Genomic DNA, 26,321 nt, shown 5'->3' on the forward strand with positions numbered 1-26,321 from the left:
AAAGAGGGAGATCCCCGGCCACGTCCTGCCTTAAATAGGGCAGGCCACACCCCCAGAGCCAGCCAATTGGCTGGCCAGGGGGCGGCACGGCCAGGAATCCCCCCAATCGTGTGGGGGCTGGGCTCCAGCCGCCGTGCGCATGGTGGGGCCGTGACGCCCGCAACCCCACCTTCTTGGTAGGGCAGAAGTGGCTTCATCATATCCCTGTGACTCCTAATCATTTGAATTTTCATCTGCCCCAAAACACCAGGAATTGTTGCTGGCATCCGTCTGTCTTGAGTGACAATGCAGTGCATCTCTGGGGGTGAAGTAAAATTTCTGCGTTAACAGCACCGAAGGGACCTCCCCAGGGCACAAGCCTCGTCAGTGTGCATGGAGGTCCTAGGCTGCCCAGACAAGACCCTCCCCCCTCAGCCTCGATGATGTGGTCCAAAATAAAGCAAAACAAGACATATGGCACCAGCTTGACTGCAGGAGTTGCTAGAAGAAGGTGTACAAGGAGCCATCTGTGATGGCCTGGGACTCGGGCTCGGACTTGGAACCAGAGGAGTCTCAGTCTGCACCAGATCCTTTGCCTCAGGCGGCATCTGAACCAAGTCTGGGGCCTGATTCTGAAGAGCCCCATCTGCACAGGTTCCCCTGCAACAAGCACCAGCTGGGCCAAGTCAGGGGCCTGAGCCTGCCCTGGCTCCAGATGCGGGGATGACCTCGTTGCCTCCAGCTGGGCCATCACTTACAGCTGCTCCACTACCAGTTGGGTCAGGGGAGGCTGAGGCGGCCTCTGCGTCTAGTAATCCACCGACATCTCCTGAGCTGCAGAGACTAAGGTCTGAGAGAAGGAGAGACCTGAGTACTCGCTGGAGGAGTGAGAAGGAGAGACCTGAGTACTCGCTGGAGGAGTGCTCATCTTCAGGCAAGACAGGAAGGTGAGTCACCGGGGGACCAGGACCAGCTGCTACCCCGACAAAGATAAAAGGCTGCCGGACCCCGCCCCAGGTTGCGGGAGCAACATTGCTGTTTGCCAGAACCTGCCTGACATCCTGTGCCTGACGTTGCCAGGTTTTCTGCCTCGTGTCCTGCCTTGGCCCTGTTGGACTGATTCCTCACGGAACCCTTCGATTCGAGACCAGACCTGGACCGTGTTACTCAGGTCACCCCCAGGCCCAGCACACCATCCACCTGTCTTAGGTACTGCACTCCAGATTTGTGTAGGGTTTACTCCTCAGCTTTATGGTCTCCCAAAGATATTCCATAAGGCAGTGAAGATTTAGGATAAGTTTTCCTTCTCCTAGATGGTTTATCTTCCCAGGTTGACGAGCACCATCTCTTCCCTCTACAACATGCGCAGAAACCACCTTCTTGACCATTGGACCCACTATTGGTTTCATCCGCTCAATCCTCCAGACTTGGAGCCTGTTTTCACATACAGGGGAGGTCTCTAATTCACTGAGGGTTTGAGACCCATTGGCTGCCTTCACCTGATTCAGCTAGCCAGTTGCAACCACTCCCAAGGTGTGGCCACTGTCACATGCCGACAGTTTCTAGGAGCCACAGGTGAGAACTGAGTGCAGGGTGGGACCAAGGTGGACAAACCACCCGAGAAGGAGCACAACGTGTCCCCCACCAGAGGTACTATGCCATCCCCTAACACCTATACACCCCATCTCCAAGAATATTCAGCTCATAACTGCACAGTTCTCTGATATATATATATATTTAATGAGCCTTCTTCATCTGCAGTTGCTCAGCTAAGACTTTTGAGGATCCAATCTTCCCCAACCAGCTGTATTTCAGATGTGTTAGACTACAGCTCCCATCAGCCTCCCACTAGCACAGATGAGCCCCATATCAAGAGACCGCCGGGTTAGTGAAGGCTGCTTTCATCCCTCTTCCTCTCGTTTTGAACGCCTCAGCATTCTCTTGCAACTACCAACCAGCTGCTGCTTTTCAACTTGTTCTTGGCATTTCTCCCTGTGGTGAGTGGTTTCTTTGTGTGCTGAAAGGGAGCCAAACGCCAGCCCCAAAAATGATATACTTGTCAAACTAAGCCACCAGCCACCACCAGCCAATGGGAGATGTGCCTTTTGAAAACTTGATTAAAATCAGAATTGGGTCTGCTTTGTAAGCCTTTCAAGGCTGAGAGCCACAAAACCATCTTCTCAAAACTAGTTTGTTTGTTTTTCCATGGTGATGTAATGGCCTGGGAATCTGATTCAGAGGCTGAACCTGAGGAATCCCAGCCTGCACAGGAGTCCCCGCCTCCAGGGCCGGCTGAGCTGGGGCTGGGGCTTGAATCTGAAGGGCCCTCACCTGTGCCGGATCCTCAGGAGCAGACACAAGATGAATCCACTCTGGCTCTGGAGGTGATTGAGGACCCATTGCCTGCAGATGCTCCTCTCCCAGCCCTGTCAGGGGAAGGTGAGGTTGCCTCTGGGTCCAGTAACCCTCCAGCCTCTCCTGAGCTGCAGAGGCTCAGGGCAGAGAGGCGGAGGGAACTAAGTTCTCTCAGGAGGAGTGCTTGCCTTAAGGCCAGGAGAGGCGAGTCACCTGTGGGCCGGGACCGCCCTAGGCCCCAGAGGAGATAAAGGCCAGTCAGCCCAGTCCCAGGTTGTGGGAGCAACATCTCTGGTAACCTGTTCCTGCCAGACCCTGACCTGCTCTTCCGGAGTTCCTGACCACGCCCGGCTCCTTGCCTTGGACCCCGCTTCGCCCTTGACAGACAGCCTCCAGACCCTCGACCCAGGACCGGACTCAGACCACGCCGCACAGTAAACCCCCCCCCCGGGACCAGCACAGGTGAAGACGTTAAGAACTTCAGAAGATAAGAGCTTCCTGGATCAGATTCATGGCCCATCTAGTCCAGCATCCTGTTCTCACAGAGGCCAACCAGACGTCTGTGGGGAAACCTGCAAGCAGGATTCAAAAACAGGAGCACTCTCCCCTCCTGTTTTTCCAGCAGCTGGTATTCAGAAGCATTGCTGTGGAGGCAGACCACAACCATCATGGCTAGTAGCCATTGATAGCCTTCTCCTCCATGAAATTGTCCAATTTTCTTTCAAGCCATCCAAATTGGTGGCCATTACTGCCTCTTGTGGAAGGGAGGGAGTTCCATAGATCATGCACTTCATCAAGAAGTACTTTCCTTTACAGAATCAGATACTTGTTGGAAGTGTAAGGAGAAAGAAGGTACCGTGTTCATATGTGGTGGTCTTACAAGGTAGCAAAAGCATACTGGGGAATGATATATAATGAGTTTAAAAAATGCTGAAATGAAGAAGAAGAAGAAGAAGAAGAAGAAGAAGAAGAAGAAGAAGAAAGAAGCAGCAGCAGCAGCAGCAGCAGCTTTTCTTTTGGGAATAATAGGTCCAAAGGTACCCAAAGAATAAAGGAAATTATTTATATATGCCTCCACGGTTGCTGGACCATTATATACCCAGGAAAGAAGAAACAGTTCCAACTGAGGAAGATTGGCAACAAAAACTGATGGAGTATGTAGAAATGGAGAAACTTACCAGAAGATTAAGAAATCAAGAAGAGAGATGCTTTAATGTAGAAGGGGGAAATTTATTGACTATCTGAAGAATTATTGTAAACAACTCAAATCACATAAAAACGTGCAGTGAGAATAACCTAAATAGAACATAAAGGATGGCTAATGACTAGTAAATAGATATGAACTGGATATGCAGTGGGGAAAGATATAACATACATAACCATAGAAAGGGGGGAGGGGGTCGATGATTGGATGTCTTAATTGGATGTGTAAATTCAGATTTGTGATTCAACTGTAAAATGCGAAAATAAAAATAAAATATTTTTTAAAAGAAGTACTTCCTTTAAATGCCCTCATCCTCCAGCATTCAGCTTCACTGAATGCCCACAAGTGTTATGAGAAAGAGAGAGAGAGAGAGAGAGAGAGAGAGAGAGAGAGAGAGAGAGAGATTTAGCCACTTTTTCTATGCCATACATAAATTGATAAGCATCTATAATATCACCCCTTCCTCATCTTTTCTCTGAACCAAAAAGTCTCAAAAGCAGCAAACTTTCCTCAAGCTGAAAAAGGCGGACCCATAACCCTGGAATAAATGAAACAATATTTTGAATATGTCAGATTCTTAATCTTGCAGAGCAGTGCAGGGGAGCAGCAGCAGCTGTGTGAAAACTGATGTTCTCCATGTGTTTGGTCATCTGAACTGCAGCCAAATCGCCAAGTTCTTTCAAATACATATCAAACAATACGTTTTCTTTCAGGAAGTGAGAGAGGTTGTAGTAATGGGCAGATAGCAACTCCCCACCCACCCTAAAACCCACCACATTTTTGTATTCAGGTCAGCATCCAGTGTTTGTCCTCTGAAACAGATCAATAAAAGATCAACATCAAAACAGGAAAGCTGAGCAAAATATGCAGAAAAGTCTGGCAAAATTGGCCAGGGAGCCTTTAACATAATAAGGCTAAAAGGATTAGGGTTTTTTCTGCTCAGAAGAGGACTGAAGAGGCATATTATCACAGATATAAAATCAAAATGAGATGGAAGAAAGGGGGTAAAGGGTAACATGTTTAGGGATCCCATGAAATTTCCGCACAGCTGCTCTGATCCTGCAAAGGACAGCTGCAACTTCCTGAGCATGGGACCAATACAGACACACAAACCAATGGGCACTGCCATCATGAGGCTCAGGCAAGCCGCTCTGGATTACTTGGATGCACATTTATCCAGGGTGAAACCGGTTTGTTTCACCAGTTGTGTTTTAGTTGCATACAACTCAAGATGCATTCAGGTGAGCAGATTGGGCACCCTTACCGTGCCCAATTCACCACCACATCCCTGATTTACCTACACTGACTTGCAGGGTTTTTTCAAGGTTTGAGATGGGGGACATCCCTAGTCCTACCAGGAAGTGTTGGGGACTGAACCTGGGAGCTTATGTGAGCAAAGTAGATGTTCCACCACAGAGATCTTCTCTGTCCCCTAGGAAGGACAGATCCTCTCTTTGATAGGCAGCCTAGTCCAAACCTGGTTGAAATATTAAGGAGCCTAAGAAGGGAGAGCAGGTGAGCCTTCAAGTTCCCCAACCATAGGTAGCACCTAGATAACAAACTAAGCAGGTACACACTTTGGCCACTATCAACTTTATGAATTTTGAATTTTGGCTGGGTTTTGGTTCATGCATTGTTTCAGAAAATGTGGCTTCGGTAGGTCCACCTTTCAGTGTGAACCGGATCACATTTCTCCCCCCAAAATTCCCTCTCCACTCTCTCCCCTTCCACGTGCCTGCTCCTAACTCAACCAGCCTTGAACTAATCGGAAGATAGAGTGAAATCCTGTTGATGCTTGATATTCGCCACATGAAAGGAATTGTTGGAAGATGTCCATTGGCAGCTAATCCTTAACCCAAATACTAAACAAAGCCAGCAGTCATATTTCAACTTGGGGGACATTCCACAACTTCTGCAGCTGAGTTCCAGGGTGTCTTCAGGCTTGAAGAAAACATGGGTGGCTGTAAGAGTTGTGGAGAGAAAGACTCCCAGTGAAGCTTAACAAAAGATATCACTTCTGACTATGCTTTATCTGAGGATGTGGGGATATGTGAAATGAATGCACTGAGCAGCTAACTCCATCTCCTTTCTGGCTATATTCATACCATATGTTTAAAGCACCACGGCACCACTTTAAGAAGCCATGTCTTCCCCCCAAAGAATTCTGGGGTGTGTAGTTTGTTTAGGGTAGTTGAGAGCTGTTAAAGGTAAAGGGAGAAGAAGAGTTTGGATTTGATATCCTGCTTTATCACTACCCTAAGGAGTCTCAAAGCGGCTAACAATCTACTTTCCCTTCCTCCCCCACAACAAACACTCTGTGAGATGAGTAGGGCTGAGAGACTTCAGAGAAGTGTGACTAGCCCAAGGTCACCCAGCAGCTGCATGTGGAGGAGCGGGGAATCAAACCCAGTTCACCAGATTACAAGTCTACCACACTTAACCACTACACCACACTGGCTCTCAAAGGTAAAGATACCCTTGATCATTAGGTCCAGTCACGGACAACTCTGGGGTTGTGATGCTCATCTCGCTTTACTAGCCAAGGAAGCCGGCATTTGTCCACAGACAGCTTCCGGGTCATGTGGCCAGCATGACTAAGCCGCTTCTGGCGAACCAGAGCAGCGCACAGTAATGCTGTTTACCTTCCCGCTGTTTATCTACTTGCACTTTGACGTGCTTTTGAACTACTAGGTTGGCAGGAGCAGGGACCGAGCAACAGGAGCTCACCCCATCGCGGGGATTCGACCTCTATTTCCCAGTTCCCTGAGTGCTTTAACAATCAATCCCTTTTCAAAGGGAATGTAGCTTTGAGAAGGGGAGTGGTGGTCTCCTAACAATTCCCAGCACCCTTAACAAACCAGAGTCCCCAAAATACTTTTTGTGGAGCCAGGTTTACAGTGGTATCGCGGCACTTTTATCTTTTTTGTAAACCACTTTGAGGCCTCCCCCCCCTCCCTGCAATCCTAAACTTGTAGAATTAAAGGGGGCCCTGAGGGTCATCTGCTTCAACCCCCCTGCAGTGCAGAAATCTCAACAAGATCATACAGGACAGATGGCTATCCAAACTCTGCTTAAAAACCTCCAAGGAGGGAGAGTCCACCACTTTTCATGGGAGCACACTCCACTGCCAAACTGCTCTTTTTGTCAGAAAGTTATTCCTGCTGTTTAGCTGGAATCTCCTTTCTTGCACATTGAAGCCATTGGTTCAAGTCCTCCCCTCCAGAGCAGGAGAAAACAAGCATGCTCCATCTTCAACATGACAGCCCTTGAGATATTTGAAGATGGCTCTCATATCTCCTCTCAGTCTCCTCTTTTCCAAGCTAAACGTACCCAGCTCCTTCAACCATTCCTAATAAGGCTTGGTTTCCAGACCCTTGATCACCTTGGTCGTCCTCCTCTGCACATAGTGTTACAGCATCAGCTTTCCATGCTGATGGTCAATCCCGGGTATCTCCAGGTTGGGCTGAGAGGGATCTGGAATCCTGGAGAGCCACTGCCAGTCAGTGTAAACAACACTGAGTTAGATGCAGCAATGATCTCCCTCAGTATAAGGCAGCTTCCTATGTTCTATCAATTCCTGAAATTTTTCAAACTATTCTTTCTGAAGTTTGCTTTGGCTCCCAACAGTTTCATCAACAGCGGTTATTGCTTTCTAAACAGGCTTTTCTGGCAATTGTTTTAGACAAGATAAACTCTCCCAGATCTCCCATGCTAGATCAAAGCAGAGCCCATGGAATGAAAACTTCTCTGCAGGTTAAAATAACAAAGCTAACTTAAAAATAAATTGGCAACACTAAGGAGAATGAAATGGAGCAAGCGATTGGTGGCTTATCTGTGGCACCATGTGAAATGTGAAGAGGAGAAGAGGCAAAGGCTACTGATTCCAGCAAAGCATGGACAACGAGAGGCAGCGTTGTGTAGTGGTTAGAGCAGGGGTCAGCAACCTTTTCCAGTTGTGGGATGGTCCACCGTCCCTCAGATCATGTGGTGGGACAGACTATATGGGGGGGGGGGGAATGTGAACAAATTCCTATGCCCTACAAATAACCCAGAGATGCATTTTAAATAAAAGGATGCATTCTACTCATGTAAAAACACGCTGATTCTCGGACCGTCCATGGGCTGGATTGAGAAGGCTATTGGGCCACATCTGGCCCCTGGGCCTTAGGTTGCCTACCCCTGGGTTAGAGGGTCAGACTAGGACCTGGGAGACTGGGGTTCAAATCCCACTGGGTGACCTTGGGCCAGTCACTGCCTCTAAGCATAATTTATCTCCCAGGTTTGTTGTGAGGATTAAATGAGGAGGGGGAAAGCATGTGCACTACCTTGGGCTCCTGTATGGGCAATCTATCTGGAAGATATTTGTATTTTGAGGAGTTAGTGATCCAACATGGTTATCCTTCCTGCCTCCTGTTCCTTCCTTTTCCCTATCTTTTGTTAAGCTCTTTGATAGCATAAGAACAGCCTTTAATGTCTTAATCTGTTGGAAGAAAGTGATAGGGCTCGGTATCTTCTTTGATGTTGGACATTGTTTCAAGAAAGTGAGGCATTGGGAGAGGGTGGCTAATGAAGAACCTGCACGTAGCTAGTGATCTGCAAGCCACACAGGTTAGCTATCTATAAATCGCATGGTTGTGGGCAGAGTGTTAGAGAGAAGCTTGTGTAACCTGAGGCTACCTGGGGAGTCTTCTTGAGGGCTTCCAAGTGGCAGATTGAGGTGCTTGCTTGGTATGTATTTATTGCTGGCTGTTTAGAATGAAATCTTTAATCTTCTCACTCACTTGTGTTTTGTATTACTTCTGAATCTCATTTTAAAAGAACCACCTCACATTTGGCAAGACAGCTCCTTGGAGGAAAGGTGCAATAGAAAAGCAACCAATAAACAACAGATAAGATCGTGGATTTTTAAAACCAGTTTGCAAAGAAGACCAGTCAAAGTTGAAGAGAAGAAAACTACAGAACCTTCATGCTTTCTCCATCACTGCTTCCACGCTTTGAATGCTCTCCAAGAACATTTGCACGGCACCACCTCTCTCAAGTGTAGAGGTGAGGGATTCTTTTCCCTTGTTTTCAGTCAGAAGATCTATCTATGGAGGACAGTCTCTGCTGAAGCTACTTTATTCAGACATGTTTGTAAGCCCTAAATAGTGAGAAAGTTCAATATGCATCCGTCACATAAATATATTGATCTTTTGGGAGTTAGGGATGTCAGAGAATTTCAGTGGAAACAGAAACAGGAGGAGAAATTGTCAATGTTCATTTATTCATGCCATGTACAGATCAGAAATTGATCTGGCAGATAACGATTGGTGTTCACTGTTGTTGTTTTCAGTCTGCAAATGATAGAAAATGATTGTCCCCCCCCCCCCCACTTATCTGCATTGTGTTTCCTTTGCATTGAAGGAACAGGCTGAGATAATGTAACGGCAATTTAATTTGCATAAAAGTCATTGGAGTGGAGCTACCTACCGTCTTTGACTCTGTGTTTGCACAATGGAACTTACCCTCCTCCTTCTGCACACCCCACACTTCCCCCAAATCTGCTCTGCAGGTTCCCCCAACCCCCCAGAGAGGTTTTAGGGGATGTGGGATCATACAAGGAGAAGGAAGACACGTTTCATTCTGTGAGCAGATGTTGCTCAGCTTGCAGGATGATACAATCCAAAATTTCTAACACTTTCCCCAGCCTTTTTGCCCTCTGCACCTATTTGAAACTTCATTCCCCCCCTCCCATTCCAACTTTTATGATGTGAACATCAAGCAGTGACAGGAGATGTCTATTAATAATCTCATTCTCCCACTCCGTAATCTATCGGCATTATTAATTATTGTTATTATATGTGATGCCATGCCAATCACTAGGTGATGATGTGGGAAGGTTCAGCAAATTCCAAAATAGACTCAAAGGGTTTCATAACTTGCAAACTTCTAAGCTTCGTTGTCCTCAATAACAGAGCAGTGACTTCTGGGAAGTTGGCAAATAGAGCTGGCAAATAACTGAACAGCAAACTGTGGTTTCTGATCCTGACTTTTTTGGACAAACGGCACTTCCTGGTTAGGACGAAACAAGAAACTGTGGTTAGTTAAAAACAGAAGCTGCCAGTCTCCTTGTGGTCCATCGGCATACCTTACAAGTGTCCCAGTTTTCCAGGGACGGTCCTGGAATTACAAAAGCCACCCCAGCTTCTGATTTGATCCCAGATTGTCCCTATTTCCACAGTGCTTCTGCCACCGATCTCAAGGAGTAAGATAAGCCAGTGCTTGTTCCAAGTGACAACTGTGGCAAGAGAGCATCCTGTTGCCTCTCCATGGCAACCGCTGCCAGCCTCCTCCCTTGGGAAGATCATAGTGGCTGCTATAAAGCAGGCGTGGAGGAGAAGGAGAGGCTGGCGCCATTGAGACCCAGCCCTGTATGACACACTGGCTCTAAGGGCAGGGCTACCCTGAGCAGGAAGAAAGGGGGAGCAGAAGAGAGCACAATGAGTCTTGATTTTTCTTTTAAAAAATGCTTTGTGCATCCACATCTAATCTTACCCCTTTCTAAAATTTATTTTTAAAGATTATTTATGTATGCTACTACTGCGGCCCGTGTTTTGTTAGCCCAAAAAACGAGTGAGGTCCCAACTAAAGAAGAATGGCAACTTAAGTTGATGGAATATGTGCAGCTTGCAGACCTAACTTATAGAATAAGAGAACAAGAAGAACATATGTTTAGAGAAGATTGGAAAACGTTTATTGATTATATGGAGGTGAATTGTGTACACTTGAAAACGTTGGCAGCATTAAGATAAATTCAACAGTTTAAGTTTTGATGGCTGTAATAATGGAATACTGAATTGGTTTAGCTTATGTAAAAAGAGAAGAAGGGAAATCATTGATATTTTAAGGATTTTTACATGAGTATTCAAAATGGTAAAACACAAAATTACCCGGTATATAAAAATATTTAAAAAATATTTCTTGGTGTGCGTGTTTCTTTTTGTAAATCTGCCATAGAATAAAATAAAATAAAATTGGGATTGGGATTTCTCAGGACAGCAGAGAGGAGGTGTGCTGTGTCCCATCGGTGGCACTCTTCCTTCTTCTGATAGGTAATGCTGGGGGGAGGTAATGGAGAGGGTTTTGGGGGTCAGTTTGTGGGGAGTGAGAAATGTCCCTATTTTCATCTGAAGAATCTTGGAGAGTCATAGTCTGGAGGAGTGGGAAGGGGGCAAGCAGGCCTAGGCCCCTATATGTGCCTAAATATCACACACCTGGGAGTAGCACATCCGCTTCTAGTCTGGGACTTTAAACCGCATTTAATTTACAGATGCCTCGTATCCAAAGCCAGTAGTTCCTAGTCTGTCCAATCCAACTGCTTAAGAACACAGTGGCAAAGCCGGACCATACTGGTTGCAGTGTATTAGAAGTCAGTTGCTATTGCAGTGTGGGGTTCAGCGTGAGATCCAGCGCCGAGGGCCTTCTGGTGGTTCCCTCATTGCGAGAAGTGAGGTTACAGGGAACCAGACAGAGGGCCTTCTCGGTAGTGGCACCCACCCTGTGGAATGCCCTCTCTTCAGATGTGAAGGAAATAAGCAGCTATCCTATCTTTAGAAGACATATGAAGGCAGCCCTGTTCAGGGAGGTTTTTAATATTTAATGCTGTACCGTTTTTAACATTTGATTGGGAGCCGCCCAGAGTGGCTGGGGAAACTCAGCCAGATGGGCAGGGTATAAATAATAAATTATTATTATTATTATTATTATTATTATTATTATTATTATTTAAAGGGTTGTTCTTTGTAAATGTGTGCAGTATCTTGCAGCCAGATGCAATCAGCAATGCAGGACAAGTTATGGGGAGGAAAGCGGGGGCGGGAAATGGGACAGCAGCAAGAGACAGGTTTATTTGCCCATCCATCTAAGGCTTCGCAAGCAAAACAGCCACAGGTCAGCAGGGGCAAGGCCTTGGCCACAATCTGCCCCGCCACACACAGCAGCGCCAGCTGCTTTCCAAGAAGAAGTTCAGTGAGAAAGACCCTTCCTCGGGTTGAGCCAAAGGCTCTTTCTCTAGAACTTTCCATTTGCTAGCAGGGGAGAAGTCAGCCAAAGGCATGGCAAGCTGCCCACAGGGTCAACCTGCCCTTTTGATAGTTGGAACATCTGTTCACGACATCAGGCAGGCGGGGAATATTATTATGCAACCAGGCTGCAGCAAGTGTGACACACGGTTCAGCTGAGAGCATCAGTGTTTATCGCAGAGCTATGGAAGCCTGAAGGGATTCATCAGTGCAAGAAATCGGTGGCAGCCTTAATTGCCAATTAGGAACAGCCTTATGGTGAATCGGTGGGGCAGACAGAAAGGAAAGTCATTGTGGCGCAGTGGTTAGAGTATTGGGCTAGGACCTGTGAGACCAGGGTTCAATTCCCCACTCGGCCATGAAGCTTGCTGCTGGGTGGCCATGGGTCAGTCACGGTCTCTCAGCCTAACCTACTTTGCTGGGTTATAGTGGGGTTGAAATGGAGAGGTAAGTAAATGAAGGAAAAGGCCTCCCTAATGAAATGTGCTGCACACACCTGTGGTCTTAAATTCAACGCAGATCTTGTTTATGTGGCATCACTCAAATCCACATTTTGCACATATGATGCTCCTATGATGTTTAAGTCCTTGGTTGTAGATTTGGGCCTTCACGAGACAGGTCACCAAGGCTTAAGCCACTGTGTCCGCTCACCCTTTCCGTGGAGCCCATGTAAAAAGTCTCAGGAAATATCCTCTCAAAAGTCTGCAGCGCAAGAGAGGTTGTTTGTCCTCCCTGCTCAGATCCTGTTTCCACTGGCTTAGCCTCTCTTGCTTCTCTTCATGAAAGCCATTTTGTGCTATGCCACTCCCCAATGGCAGCCATTTTGTGATTGGCACCCACGACACTATCCCAATGTTCTCAGTTGTGTTCTCAACCTCCCACTGTGTCCAAAGAAAGTTTCTGACCCCTGCTTTAAGTGATTGAGCCAAATCTAGCCCACCTTTGGTGGTCCACAAAACCTACCCTTTTTCTTTCCTTTTCTTTTTGTATCCTAGGACTACAAAAACAAGAGAGTGGCCGGAGAAACCCAGCCAGATGGGTGGAGCATAATATTATTATTATTATTATTATTATTAATAATAATAATAGTTGAATAGGACATCCCTATTTTCGTTGGAGAAATGTTGGAGGATATGCTCCTACTTCCTGCCTTGTCCAATTTCTATTTTGCTCCATTGCACAGCTATGCTCATGCAAATGGGGAATGCTGGAGATCAGGATCTTATTGATTGAAAATGCCGATTTGAGGACACAGAACTCAGAAATTCAATGCCATTTTGCTGAGAAGAGGCTGTTACAACCATCAATCAGCCTGATAGCTCTTGACTTTGTGACAAGCTTATGGAAAGAATACATGATTAGATGTTTGTCGGCAAGAATTGCGGTTGGCATCTGGGTGCCAGGAGTTCCTTTTGTTTTCCCTACTTCAGCATCTCTGTCCTGTAGTGCCTCTTCAGCATCCAAAACATTTGATAAGAGTTTTGTTTTAGACAAAGAAAACAGTTCAGCATCGTGATCCCCGCCTCCACCAACTTACAGGGATCAGCGGAAAGAATTACTCAAAGTTTTGTCTGTCTTCTACTGCTCATGGCTGACTCATTATCGCATTTCAAATGTTTGGTTTGGTTTTAATTGTTGGCAAGGTTATCAGTGTTAGAAGTACAACAGGAGATATCATTCTATGTGCAGGTTATGGGTTAATTCTGTTAGAGTTGAAGCCAACAAGCCAAGAGGTGATGGGTGGAAGTGTTGCTTAGCAACCAAGCAGAATAACATGATCATCACTGAAGTGGGACATGCCCTGATTGGCTGTGCAGCTCTGAGGGAGTTGTCCTCCCTATGTTTGGTTTAATGTCTCTGCTAGGTACAAGGCCTAAAAACAAAAAGTCTTTGTACCTTTCTTCTCAAATTATACACTTTTTTTGTTCTTGTTCAGTTTGCTCAGTAACTTTTCTCTCTGGACTCTTATTTGTGTTATTTAAGTGACTTTAACTGACAACATAAAGTATAAGAATTCACTTGCTGGATGAGATTAGTGTCCTCATAGTCCAGTATTTCTGTTCCCAAAATCAGTCAGCTCGTTGTGTCTGGATACACACACACGTATAACCTTATGGTGAGGTAGTCTAGGTATGGTCCAGTTTGAAGGTTCAATAGCTATCCTCCCTGTTGCCTCAACTAGATCAGTGTCCAGAGTCTCATGCACATGCATGCAGAAGGTCCCAGATTCCATCCTTGGCATCTGCAGGTAGGTCTGAGAGAGAACCATGCCTGAAACCCTGGAGAGCTGTGGATGGTCAGTGCAGATAATGCTGAGCTAGATGGACAAATGGTCTTAAACAGCATAGGGGTGCTTCCTATTATTCGTGGAGGGTGATGTTATCAGCAGTTGTATTCTCCCTCCACTGTCAGAGACCTCTGAATACCAGTTGCTGAACATCACAAGTGGGAAGGGGGGCAGTTGTCTCCATGTCCTTCTTGTGGGCTTCCCATAGGTATCTAGGAGGCCACCTTGAGAACAGGATACTGGAGCAATTCACCTGATCCAACAGGGCTCTTCTTGTCTTTTTATGAGTCCTTTGAATCAAATCAAATCAAATCAAATCAAATCAAAGAACAGTATTTAAGAAAGGCCCCATACTTTAGGAGCTATACTGATGTTGTTCTTTTTGGCATCCATCTGTCTTGAGAGACAATGTGGTTGCCTCCAGGGCTGAAGTCTAACCACTGCATTATCAGCCCCAAGGTGACCTCTCTGGGGCTGTTTGAAAGGGGCCTGCTAGTGAACAATGAGAAATTAATATCTAAAATGTACAAAATCTCACTGGAAAGGGAAACGAAGGATGAACTGATCAAAGCATCTATGATAGACTGGGCAACGGATATAGGCCATAACATCAAGGTGACATCTTGGGAAAAGCTATGGAGAACAACCATGAAATTTACTGTGGAAGAAAGCATACAAGGTGCCATCAAACCATCTTATTGGCTCCACTCAGGATTTGGGTAGGGTTTACTCCTTAGCCTTTTCTTCTGAAGATATTACACAAGGCAGCAGAGGTTTAAGGCCAGTGTTTTCCTTCTCCTAGATGGGCTACCTTCCCAGGTTGATGAGCCCCATCTGCCCCCCACTTCCCTCTACATCACATGCAGAAACCACCTTCTTGACCATTGGCCCACTATTGGTTTCATCCTCTCAATCCTCCAGACTTGGAGTCTGTCTTTGCATGTAGGGGAAATCCCTAACTCTCTGAGGGTTTGAGACCCATCGGCTACCCTCACCTGGCTTAGCTGGCCGGTTGAAGTTGTTCCCCATATGTGGCCGCTTTTGCATGCAGACAGCTTCTAGGAGCCACACGTGAGAGCTGAGTACAGAGTGGGGACCAAAGGTGGACAAACTACCCCAGAAGGAGCATGACGTGTCCCCAACAGAAGTACTACCCCTCCCCTAAAACCCTGTACACCATAGTGATGACTGCACCAGTAAAAACATCACAGAGCAGGGTGTCAGGCCAACTTTGCAGTCATATTTACAAAGATCCAGTTTTTGCTTGGGATGCCAGCTGGTTTCAATGCAATTACTCCGTTGTGCAGGGGTTGTGAAATCAATATCAGGTTTCAAGGAAGGGCTTGGCAGCAGAGCTATGTCACCTGATGCTGTAGTTTAAGGTAAATAAAGGCATAAAGAGCTTTCCCAGAGAGCACGGGCAGCTGGAAACAATGTCTTTTGCATAAATGAATGCAATGCTTCCTGACCTTCATGACCACTTCATTTATTTTTCATTAATAGAGAAAAGCAACCCTTGACTTGAATATTCCAATGTCCCCTGGAGAAAAAGGAGAGTAAACACTGTACCCATTGTAGAAGCACTTACTGGTATACTTGTTCCCCATGCAGATTGTTTAGCACCAAGAGAATGTGGTTGTACCGGGGGAAAGTATCTACAGGTAGCTGGTAATATTGTTCACGCTAGATTGCACAAGTGAGTTTTAGTACAGAGACATGGAAAGCTTGCTGCAATTCTGTGGAGACAACCACGATAAAATCCAATCTCCCTCCTTCCACCGATGGTCATGGATGATGGGAATTGTAGTCTAAAATATCTGGAGGGCACAATGGGAAGGCTGATGAGCGTGAAATCCATTGAACACTCTTGCGCTGTGGGTTAAACTACAGAGCCTAGGGCTTGCCAATCAGAAGGTCGGCGGTTCAAATCCCTGCGACGGGGTGAGCTCCCGTTGCTCGGTCCCTGCTCCTGCCAACCTAGCAGTTCGAAAGCACCTAAAAGTGCAAGTAGATGAATAGGTACCGCTCCGGCGGGAAGGTAAACGGTGTTTCCGTGCACTGCTCTGGTTCGCCAGAAGCGGCTTAGTCATGCTGGCCACATGACCTGGAAGCTGTACACCAGCTCCCTCGGCCAATAAAGCGAGATGAGCTGCGCAACCCCAGAGTCGGCCACAACTGGACCTAATGGTCAGGAGTCCCTTTACCTTTACCTTTATCCTGTTCAAAGGATCCAGGACAGATAGAAGAAATGAATTCTTCATGCAACACATAGTTAAATGATAGAAGCCACTCCCACAGGAGGCAATGAGGGTCACCAAATTGCATGGCCTTAAAATAGGATTAGATAAATTCATGGAGGACACAGCTGCCAGTGCCTGCTGGCCATGATGGCTATGCTCTGCCTTCATGCTCAGAGGCCGTAATACTCCTGAATACCCACTTCTGGAAGCCACGGGAGGGGAGAGTGCTCTTGTGATCAGATCCTGCACAGGCAAGTAATGCAAAAGTGCTGTCTAAAAAGTATAAAATATTATTGGAATGGGAGACAAAGAATGAGCAAGTAAAATCCTCAGTGATACATTGGGCAATAGATATCGGTCATAATATAGACATGGAAGCATGGGAACGATTGTGGAATAAGGATATAAAACTTACAGCATGTTATGATCTAAGAGAAAATTATATGAAAATGATATATCAATGGCATCTAACACCGAGTAAATTGGAGAAAATGTATAAATCTAAATCAAATAAGTGTTGGAAATGTAAAGAGCAAGAAGGTTCTTTTTGTCATATGTCTTGTAGTAAGGTTAAAGCTTACTGGGAAATGATATATAATGAATTGAAAAGGATGTTTAAAATAACGTTTGTTAAAAAAAAAAAAAACACCAGAAGCTTTTCTTTTGGGAATTATAGGGACAGAACTACCCAAACTGTATAGAAACTTATTCATGTATGCTACTAAAGCAGCAAGAATGTTACTCGCCCAAAAATGGAAAGAAGCAGAAGTCCCAGAAAAAGAAGAATGGATACAAAATCTTATGGAATATGCAGAAATGGAGAAACTTACTGGAAGAATAAGAAATAAAGACAACCAACTTTTTATAAAAGAATGGAAATGGCTTATTGAATATTTGCAGATAAATTGTAAACAGATAAGAACATTGGCAGGATTATTGTAATAACCTGCAGTTTTATAAGAGTATATCTTTAAAGTGGATGAATAAATGAGCAAATTAAGTTAATTTGGATAGCAGAAGATATTAAAAATAAATTTAAGGGACCACAGAAAGAGGGGGAAGGAATTCAGCTTTTGAAATGTTAAAATGATTGTGAAGTTGGTGAAATGTATAAACCTGAAAAGCATAAATACATTTAAAAAATAAAAAAGACCCTGCACAGACATCTGACTGGCTACTGCGAGAACAGGATGCTGAAATAGATGGACCTTTGGTTTGATCCACAGATTCCTGCTGGCCTTCAGGAGCCAGGCAAAAATGGTGCTCATCTAGAGACCATACAGTGTTTGTTGAGTATTTCTAAGAGCTACATATTGCTGCTTATGATTGCTCTCACTTTCCTGGCCTCTGCTGGCATTGTCGTCTTCTTCTTCTTCTTCTTCTTCTTCTTCTTCTTCTTCTTCTTCTTCTCCTCCTCCTCCTCCTCCTCCTCCTCCTCCTCCTCCTCCCCCTCCTCCTCCTCCTCCTCCTCTTTCTGTCTTCCCAAAAGTATATTACACTATTTCCAATGTGTGCTCTGGTTTGTAAATTTGATTAGCCCTCTGGTGGATTTGCAACCCAGTCAATAGGGCTGTTGCAGATAAGAACAGTCTTGATTCTGAAAGGTTTGGGCGCCAGGAGCAGAAAGCAGGCTCAGCACTCACTGCAATGCCTTTGCTATTTTTCCCATATACAAATAATTATTCTTCATGTGAGAACCTGCTGCCTCTCTTGAAGTCCATGGAGGTGTTCTGCTCTTCTGGTGAAACAGGTTCCTGAGAAATCAGGACCACAGAGAGTTCACAAAGTGTCCATCACTTTCTTTTCACATTGAATCCAATTGAATCCAATTCAACATTCTAATCTTGGTTTTCAGAGCACTTACTATCTCAAGCCCACAGTTGTTATCTGCAAAACTGATAAATAGCCTCTCCTCTCCCTCATTCAAGCCATTAATAAATCTGCCAAACGGGGCTAGATCCAGCACTGAGTGTCACAGGGAAGCTGAGTCTCTTCAGCCAAGCTGGTGTAAATCTGCTTGCAGTTGCTATTTTCTGAATCGAAAAGGAGGATATATGATCTCACTGTAGTGGTCACTACATCAAGTCACCCAGAAAGATGGTGCCATGGACATCTATAAATGACATAGGTTACCACAAGCAATCAAATTAAACAACAGTGAGGGCAAGGAGCTGTGAGCAAAAACGAAGCGGAAATGGTGGAAAAAAACAGCACCAGCTATGGCAAAAGTTTGCAAACTTTATCTCTACAGAAAACAGATTTTCAGCACCAATATACCAATATGATAGAGGGTGAATTCCAGCTACAGTCATACCTCGGGATAAATATGCTTCAGGATAAGTATTTTTGTGTTGCGCTCCACGGTGACCTGGAAGTAACGGAGCGCATTAAACGGGTTTTGCCGCTTGCGCATGCGCAGACAGTCAAAATGACATCACGTGCATGCACGGAAGGGGCAAAACGTGACCCGTGCATGCACAGACGCGCAGTCACGTCTTACATTCTATTCAGGATGCAAACGGGGCTCCGGAACGGATCCCATTCACATCCCGAGGTACCATTGTATTTGATTCTCAACTCCATCTCAGCTTGGGTTAAGATCCCTCTGAAATTTGGGCCCAGTTTGAGATGGGTCCAATTTTGTCCAAGCCAGCGAGCCCTTCCCACTGTCTCTTTCCTTAATGTTAGGCCACATTCACATTGTACATTCACAGTGCTATGATACCACTTTAAATACTCATAGCTTACCGCAAAGAGGTCTGGGAGCTGTAGTTTGTTGACAGTGTTGAGAGTTCTTGGGAGGCCCCTCCCAAGTTAAAATTCCCAGAGTTTCATGGGGAGAGAGATGGTGTGTTAAACCACTCTGGAAATTGTAGCTTTGGAAGGGGACTAGGCGTCTCCTAACGGCTCTCCGTACTCTTAACAAACAGCAGCTACCAGAATTGGAGGGGGGGTGTCTATGACTGTTTAAAGGGGTATCATGGTAATCTAAATGTGTGGTGTGACTGTGACTGTAGGCAGCCCACAATACTGCTTCATCTCGCAATGGCTTAACCTAGTAATAGTAGACATCTGGGTTCCATTACATAGTGGTCTCTTCTCATGTGTCCAGGGTGGATCCCATGAGAAAAAATCTGAATTCTGTATTAGGGATAATCAAGAAAGGGACTGAAAAACAGAGAATCAGAGAATTGTAGAGTTGGAAGGTACCCCAAGGATCATCTACTCTAACCCCCTGCAATGCAGGAATCTCAGCTAAAGTATCCATGGCAGATGGCCATCGAAACTCTGCTTAAAAACCTCCAAGGAAGGAGAGTCCACCTTCTCCCAAGGGTGACTATTCCACTGTTGGACAGCTCTTACAGTCAGAAAGTTCTTCCTGATGTTTAGTCCGAATCTCCTTCCTGGTAATGTGAAGCCTACCCCCCTGGAGCAGGAGAAAACAAGCTTGCTCCATCTTTCATATGACAGCCCTTTAGATATTTGAAGGTGGCAATCCTATCTCCTCTCAGTCTTCTCTTTTCCAGGCTAAACAAAGCTGCCGATATCATCATAGAGTTGGACAAATCTCTTATGCCATCACACTGGCAGTTCTTGTACCATTCTGGCAGTCTCATCTCAGAAAGGATATTCAAAGCCATTCAAGTTGATGGGCTTCGCTACATCATTGCGAGACGGATTGAAAATAAAACTTCCAACCTCATAATGCTATTATATAAACCCACGGTGTGACCGCACAAGAAATGTTGTGTACAGTTCTGGTCACTGCAGCTCAAAGGGGATATTGTACAGCTGGAAAAGATTCAGAAAAGGGCAACCAAAATGATCCAGGAGTGGAAACTCCCAGCTGTGGAAATTTGACAATGTTTGAGGCCTTTTAGCTTGTGGGCACAAAGGTGACTGGAAAGGGCATCATAATGTGTATAAAATTATTTATGGTATTATTAAATAATAATTTCATTGTACAGCGGCACCTTGGTTTAAGAACAGTCCTGTTTACGAACAATTCGGTTTATGAACTCCGCAAAACCAGAAGTAGTGTCCCGGTTTGTGAACTTTACCTCGGTCTAAGAACAGAATCCAAATGGCGGAAGGGCACCAGCAGCGGGAGGCGTCATTAGGAAAAGTGTGCCTCCATTTAAGAACGGTTTCATTATAAGAACAGACTTCCAGAATGGATTAAGTTCGTAAACAGAGGTACCACTGTACTAATTTCCAGGTGGATATCAAAATTAGCAAATATCAGCATAGCCCTGCTATATGTGGGGTTCCTGGAGGTTTCCTACCCAAGCACTGGATGTTACAAGCTTAGCTTCAATGACACCGCAGTGTTAAAGGTAAAGGTAAAGGTACCCCTGACCGTTAGGTCCAGTCGCCGACGACTCTGGGGTTGTGCGCTCATCTCACTCTATAGGCTGAGGGAGCCAGAGTTTGTCCACAGACAGCTTCCGGGTCATGTGGCCAGCATGACTAAGCCGCTTCTGGCGAACCAGAGCAGCGCACGGAAACGCCATTTACCTTCCCGCCGGAGCGGTACCTGTTTATTTACTTGCACTTTGACATGCTTTCGAACTGCTAGGTAGGCAGGCGCAGGGACCGAACAATGGGAGCTCACCCCGTTGCGGGGATTCGAACCGCCGACCTTTTGATCGGCAAGCCTCAGTGGTTTAGACCACAGCGCCACCTGCGACCCTACCACAGTTTTAGGTGATGGATATATCTGTCTTGAACTTCTTTGTTTACTTAATTTTTCTGCTTCTTGGTTTCTCCTTTGCATTGACTCGCTCTTCCTTAAGAGGATGAAATTTAAGCTCCTTTTTGCCCTATCTTGAAGCATACTTATGATCTTATCTCTTCTTGCTATCCATCTCTGCCTTCCCTTCAGACGCCTCCCTTGGTCTCTTTGCTCTTCAGATAGCCATTTTCATTTTCAAAACCTCATCTTTCATCTGTTCTTTCCTGTGGCTTTGTTTATTTTATCTGGTTCCTCCTTATGCCTGCATCCCTCTTCCACTATTGATCCAACTTCCTTTGTTTGTGGAGTGAGTGAAAGCCCATCATCTTTTTCTTGCTTTCTCCTCATCATCTATCTGTGTGTTCTCCCCCCCCCCCCATTGACACTAGGCAGGTTATCTCTCTTCTCCCCCAAGTGTTTTTGTTAGATTGGAAGCCTACAGGTAAGGGCCATGCCTCTGGACCTCAGCGCTGTGCATGGTGGTGACTCCAAGGCACTCTGAAGAACTAACATTTGTTTTCCTTTGGTTAAAGCCATATCACAAAGATCAGGCTGCTTGGGAACAGAATTAACTTGGATGAGTTTTTTACTTGGATGAGTTTTTTTATGGGGGAGGGGGTGTTCCATCAGCAAGACTCCCTCAATAGGGCATGTTGGAATTTTCAGCTTTCAAATTCCAAAAATGAGGGGTGCTAAAAAGTTGTAACATAAATTGTGATTTGATATGCTATTTTGGTTAAATTAATATAACTTAGTTTTGCTTGGTAATTATAATGTGTGTAAAATTGTACAGAAATAATTAAAAATGTTTGCCAAGTACCTACAAGTTTGTTGTTGTTGTTGTTGTTGTTGTTAAGCATTATCTGACATTTTCAGAAGGTAAAATTAGAATTCTTTTGTTTTCTGAAAGCAGTTTATGTGCTTCTTCATGCAACATACGCTTACCAAGCTAAATGTTTTCCAATCACAGTGAGGTCTCCCCCCCCCCCCACCGCCCATTATCTTCCAAGATGCATTTTCACATTATTGTAAACTCTGGAGGTGTTGTGGTGATGCAATCGCCCAATGCACATTATTTGATTTGTGTCCCTGTGTCAGCAACTCCCCCCCCCACCAGCTCCTATTCAAGAAGCTGACATGTGCACAGATGGTGTCGACTGCACATGTGCAACAGTTGTCTCAAATGTCCAAGTCTCACTTGGTAGCGCTTACGGGGGCTACCTTTGAAGGTGACCCAGAAACTACAACTAATCCAGAATGCGGCAGCTATAATGGTGACTGTGAATGGCTGCCAAGACCACATAACACCAGTCATGAAAGACCTACACTGGCTCCCAGTATGTTTCCAAGCACAATTCAAAGTGTTGGTGTTGACCTTGAAAGCCCTAAATGGCCTCAAAGGCCCAGTATACCTGAAGGAGCATCTCCACCCCCATCGTTCAGCCCAGAAACTGAGGTCCACCTCCAAGAGCCTTCTGGCGGTTCCCTCACTGTGAGAAGTGAGGTTACAGAGAACCAGGCAGAGGGCCTTCTCGGTAGTGCCGCCCACCCTGTGGAATGCCCTCCCATCAGATGTCAAGGAAATAAACAACTATCTGACTTTTAGAAGACATATTGAAGGCAGTCCTGTTTAGGGAAGTTTTTAATGTTTGATGTTTTATCGTGTTTTTAATACTTTGTTGGGAGCCGCCCAGAGTGGCTGGGAAACCCAGCCAGATGGGCAGGGTATAAATGTATTATTATTATTATTATTATTATTATTATTATTATTACTTCCGCATAAGCACAGCTGATGCTTTCAAATCGGATAGAAGCTGGTTTGAGGGGAAATGGATCAACCAGCAGCCCCCACCAGCAGCAGGAGAGGAGCAGTAAGTGAATTCACCTCCAAAGCAGGTAAAACTTTTGTGACCATCTTCCTGCTTTTCTTTGCTACTGCTCTCCCAAAAAGGGAGAGGAGAGATGCTGGAACATCATTGAAGGACTCCAGACCCGCCCCCAGTGATCTGTAACAGCAGACTTCTGGGTGGGGAAGTTAACCGGGGGGGGGGGATGTTTGTGCAATGTGAATGATTCTTGAACCAGGAAGAGGTTGAGGCCATGTTTATTTTTTGTTCATTTGTTAATTAGTGGGTCTGAGCATTACTTATTATTTGAGTGTGTTTCTTTTAATGGGTGTTCTGTTAAATATGAACTATTATTGCCCCCACTTTCCCCCCTATGGTAATTCCCCCCCCCCCTATAAGTCACTTGCATACCTTTAGGTGGCATGCAAGTAATAAGTCTAACACAGTGGTATCTTGGTTCTCAAACTTAATCCGTTCCGGAAGTCCGTTCCAAAACCAAAGTTTTACAAAACCAAGGCACTCCATAGAAAGTACTGTAATGCAAAACGGATTAATCCGTTCCAGACTTTTAAAAACAACCCCTAAAACAGCAATTTAACATGATTTTTACTGTCTAACAAAACCATTGATCCATAAAATGAAAGCAATAAAATAAATAAGACAGCATTGTAGATGATAAAAATTAAAATTAATTTTTTTCCTTAACTGCACTGAGGATAGTCATTGTTTGGTTGCGGGCTTTTATCCATTTCCGCAGTCACACAATCAATCAGTCAATCAATCAATCAATCAGTCAGTCAGTCAATCAATCAGAAGCTGAACTGGTTTCCACACAGTCACAAAAACAAATTAACTGAAAAAGCCTGAAAAACAAAACGCAAAATAAATAGCAAAAACAAAAGCACCAAACTTAATCCATTCTGGAAGTCCGTTTGACTTCCGAAATGTTTGAAAACCAAGGTGCAGCTTATGATTGGTGCAGGTGCCAAACAATAGCTGACTGTCGCATCGGATGTTCGGCTCCCGAAAAGCTTTTGAAAACCGGAACACTTCCAGGTTTTCGGCATTTGAGAACCAAGGTGCTTGAGAACCAAGGTACCACTGTAATTGAAATGAAAATGAAAATTGCTCAGGAAAAAAATTTCAGGAAGTTACAGGATATATAGAGATACAACTTGGTGACATCATGTGGGAATCCTTGCTTGAGGATGTGTTCACATGTGTACATGGCTTCGTACACCAGCAGTGGGAACACACTGGAGCCAGCCTAAATAGTATTGTGTGCACTACTGGTATTTAGATACATTTTTGATAGGTTCCAAATTTATTTTGATTTCACTTTTGCCAGAGTATAAAACACAAACAGAAGCAGATCAGAACACATTAAAAACCAAGAATCGAGTGCAGCAATTCACAAAAAAATGTTTTGTTGGTAAACCATGTACAAATAAGGTTTGGAAAACAGTGTTGTAAGAGAAGTTAACTCAGCAGCGTCGATTGCGCAGAGATGTGTCAAAATTAGACAGATTTCTGTGGCGTGGCCCTTTTTGGTTGCTCTTAATCAAGCAGGTTCTATTCAAACACACTTTTATCTCAATGTGTGCATTCATAAACACGTTTTATTGCACAACGTGGATTTAAAACAGAGTTTTGAATTTTTTCCGGAACTGAGGAGTGTATCGTACAAATCAGAGAAATGCTAAATCAGAAGCATGTGTTGCAATCTGCTCATTAGTCTGGGAGGTGCAAATTAGGTCACATCAACAAGGACTGAATGTTTCATTCTGTTTAATAGTCTGTTGGGAGCCGCCCAGAGTGACTGGGGTAACCCAACTAGAAGGGTGGGGTATAACTCAACAAATAAATAAATTATTATTATTATTAATTATTATTATTATTATATTCCTCTCCTTTTCTAGCTGCTGCTGCTGTGTCATCTCCTAATTGCTGCCACCTGCTTGCTCGCCAGAGAAAGCCAATGAGCAAGGAGTCAGGGGCAACTATTTATTAATATGCATCCTGCCCTTCTTACCACAGGAGCCCAGGGTAGCAAGCACACAAATGATAAAGCATCTAAAACAATTCCAATACAGATGCAGACTTCTCCTTGCCACTACCACCATTGTTCTTACGTTCATTTCTTTTGGTCCAGAACAAAAGACTGGTACGATACCCTTTGAAATTTGCACCTCTCTGAATTTTGCAATGCAGTTCTCCAGCCAAGGAATGTTCACGTGAAATGTGTTCCCTGGGGTAAAAATTACATGGAATTGCATCTTATTGGGGGGAAATAGCTTTGCAAAAATTGCAAAGCCGCATGCAGATTCACACGGAAATGCTGGTGAATTTTCACAAGGACAATGCAATGCTAATGTGGAAATGTGAACTTAAGATTGGAAAAATGACGAACTGCGAGGGACTAATATGGACAGATATGCCCACCACCAGCTGTTGTTGCCACGCGCAATGGAAGATGAAGAGGGAGAAAAAAGAATAAGATTTTAGTCAAACAGAACAAAATTGTGCCTCTGCTAATGGTGAGCCCTCTGGCCATGATGCAACTTTAAAAAACTCAATGGTCAGAAAATATTGGCCCAGACCTAATCCATGCTTTTCTGCCAGGTCTTGCTATAAATATAATTCCAGCAGCTAGAAATGGAAGGAGAGTGAACCAAGGGATGTAAAGCAGCTCATGGGCACCAATCAATTCCCCAATTTTAAAAAGTGGACATAGAAAGAGGGGAGCCTGTGTTACCATTTTGTAACTGGGCCTAGAAAAATAATACTTCAGGCACCGATCCCAGACTGGCTGGATTTAAGTATTTATTTAATCGATGCCTCGGCTGCCCTTCATTGTAAATATTTTCAGGATGGCTCACAAAAATAAGACAAAAGGAACAATAAAAATAAAATAAAAGCCGGCTGTAAAATGGGAACTATTAAAAAAGGAGGGGGGGAATAGCAAAGAAAACTGGCAGCAGTAACATGCTATCGTAATATTAACAGTGAAGAGCTTAGGGAAACAATATGGTATTTTGCCTGGCATAGAAAAGATAGCAGAGAATGTACCAGGCAAGTCTCCCTGCTAGAAAATGGAAAGAGTTCCATAAATGGAGTACCAGGACCCAGGAAGATGTTCTTCCCAGTCCCCAGCCAGTGCATCTCTAATAGTGGGAGCTCCCACAGGAAACCCTCCAATAATGGTTAGGGAAGGTTAGGAACGAATACTCTTTGGTGAGAGAACCCCAGCAGAGATTTAACATAGGAAAACATGTAGCAAATAATAGCATGGAAATATAGGCTGTGAAACCTTAAAATGTGCCCTTTCCAGTGAACTCCAAAATGAGCCCTTTAATAGTTATTTCCAAAGTATTCCACTTCCACTAGACCACGCATTTGGTAATTTATAAAATGGTTTACTTACAAAGTCTCCAAAGGTCAGATTCATGTGCTTTTCCATACAGTAGTCAGAAAAAACTGTGCAGGCAGTAAAACGTAGTTTGATTACAAAATGGTAAAAGTTCCTAAACTATTGATATAGGAAAACACTAGTTTAAGATTCCATTGTTGTCTGAAACAAAAGAAGTTGGTTAAAGCCATGCGGCTGGAAGGAG

At 44.6% G+C, this 26,321-nt stretch overlaps 1 long non-coding RNA gene across 1 annotated transcript in view; it reads right to left on the reverse strand.

The window, feature by feature from the left end:
• The window catches only part of LOC308485467, a 175,300-nt gene that overhangs the window by 61,892 nt on the left and 87,087 nt on the right, over positions 1 to 26,321 (reverse strand). The window contains exon 2 of the long non-coding RNA XR_013990537.1: positions 1,011 to 1,028. This is a non-coding gene — a long non-coding RNA (uncharacterized lncRNA). The remainder of the gene's footprint in view (positions 1 to 1,010; positions 1,029 to 26,321) is intronic.

Source organism: Podarcis pityusensis (assembly GCF_964106645.2).
Source record: "Podarcis pityusensis genome assembly, chromosome: 9".
In the NCBI taxonomy this organism is placed as follows: Eukaryota; Metazoa; Chordata; class Lepidosauria; order Squamata; family Lacertidae; genus Podarcis; species Podarcis pityusensis.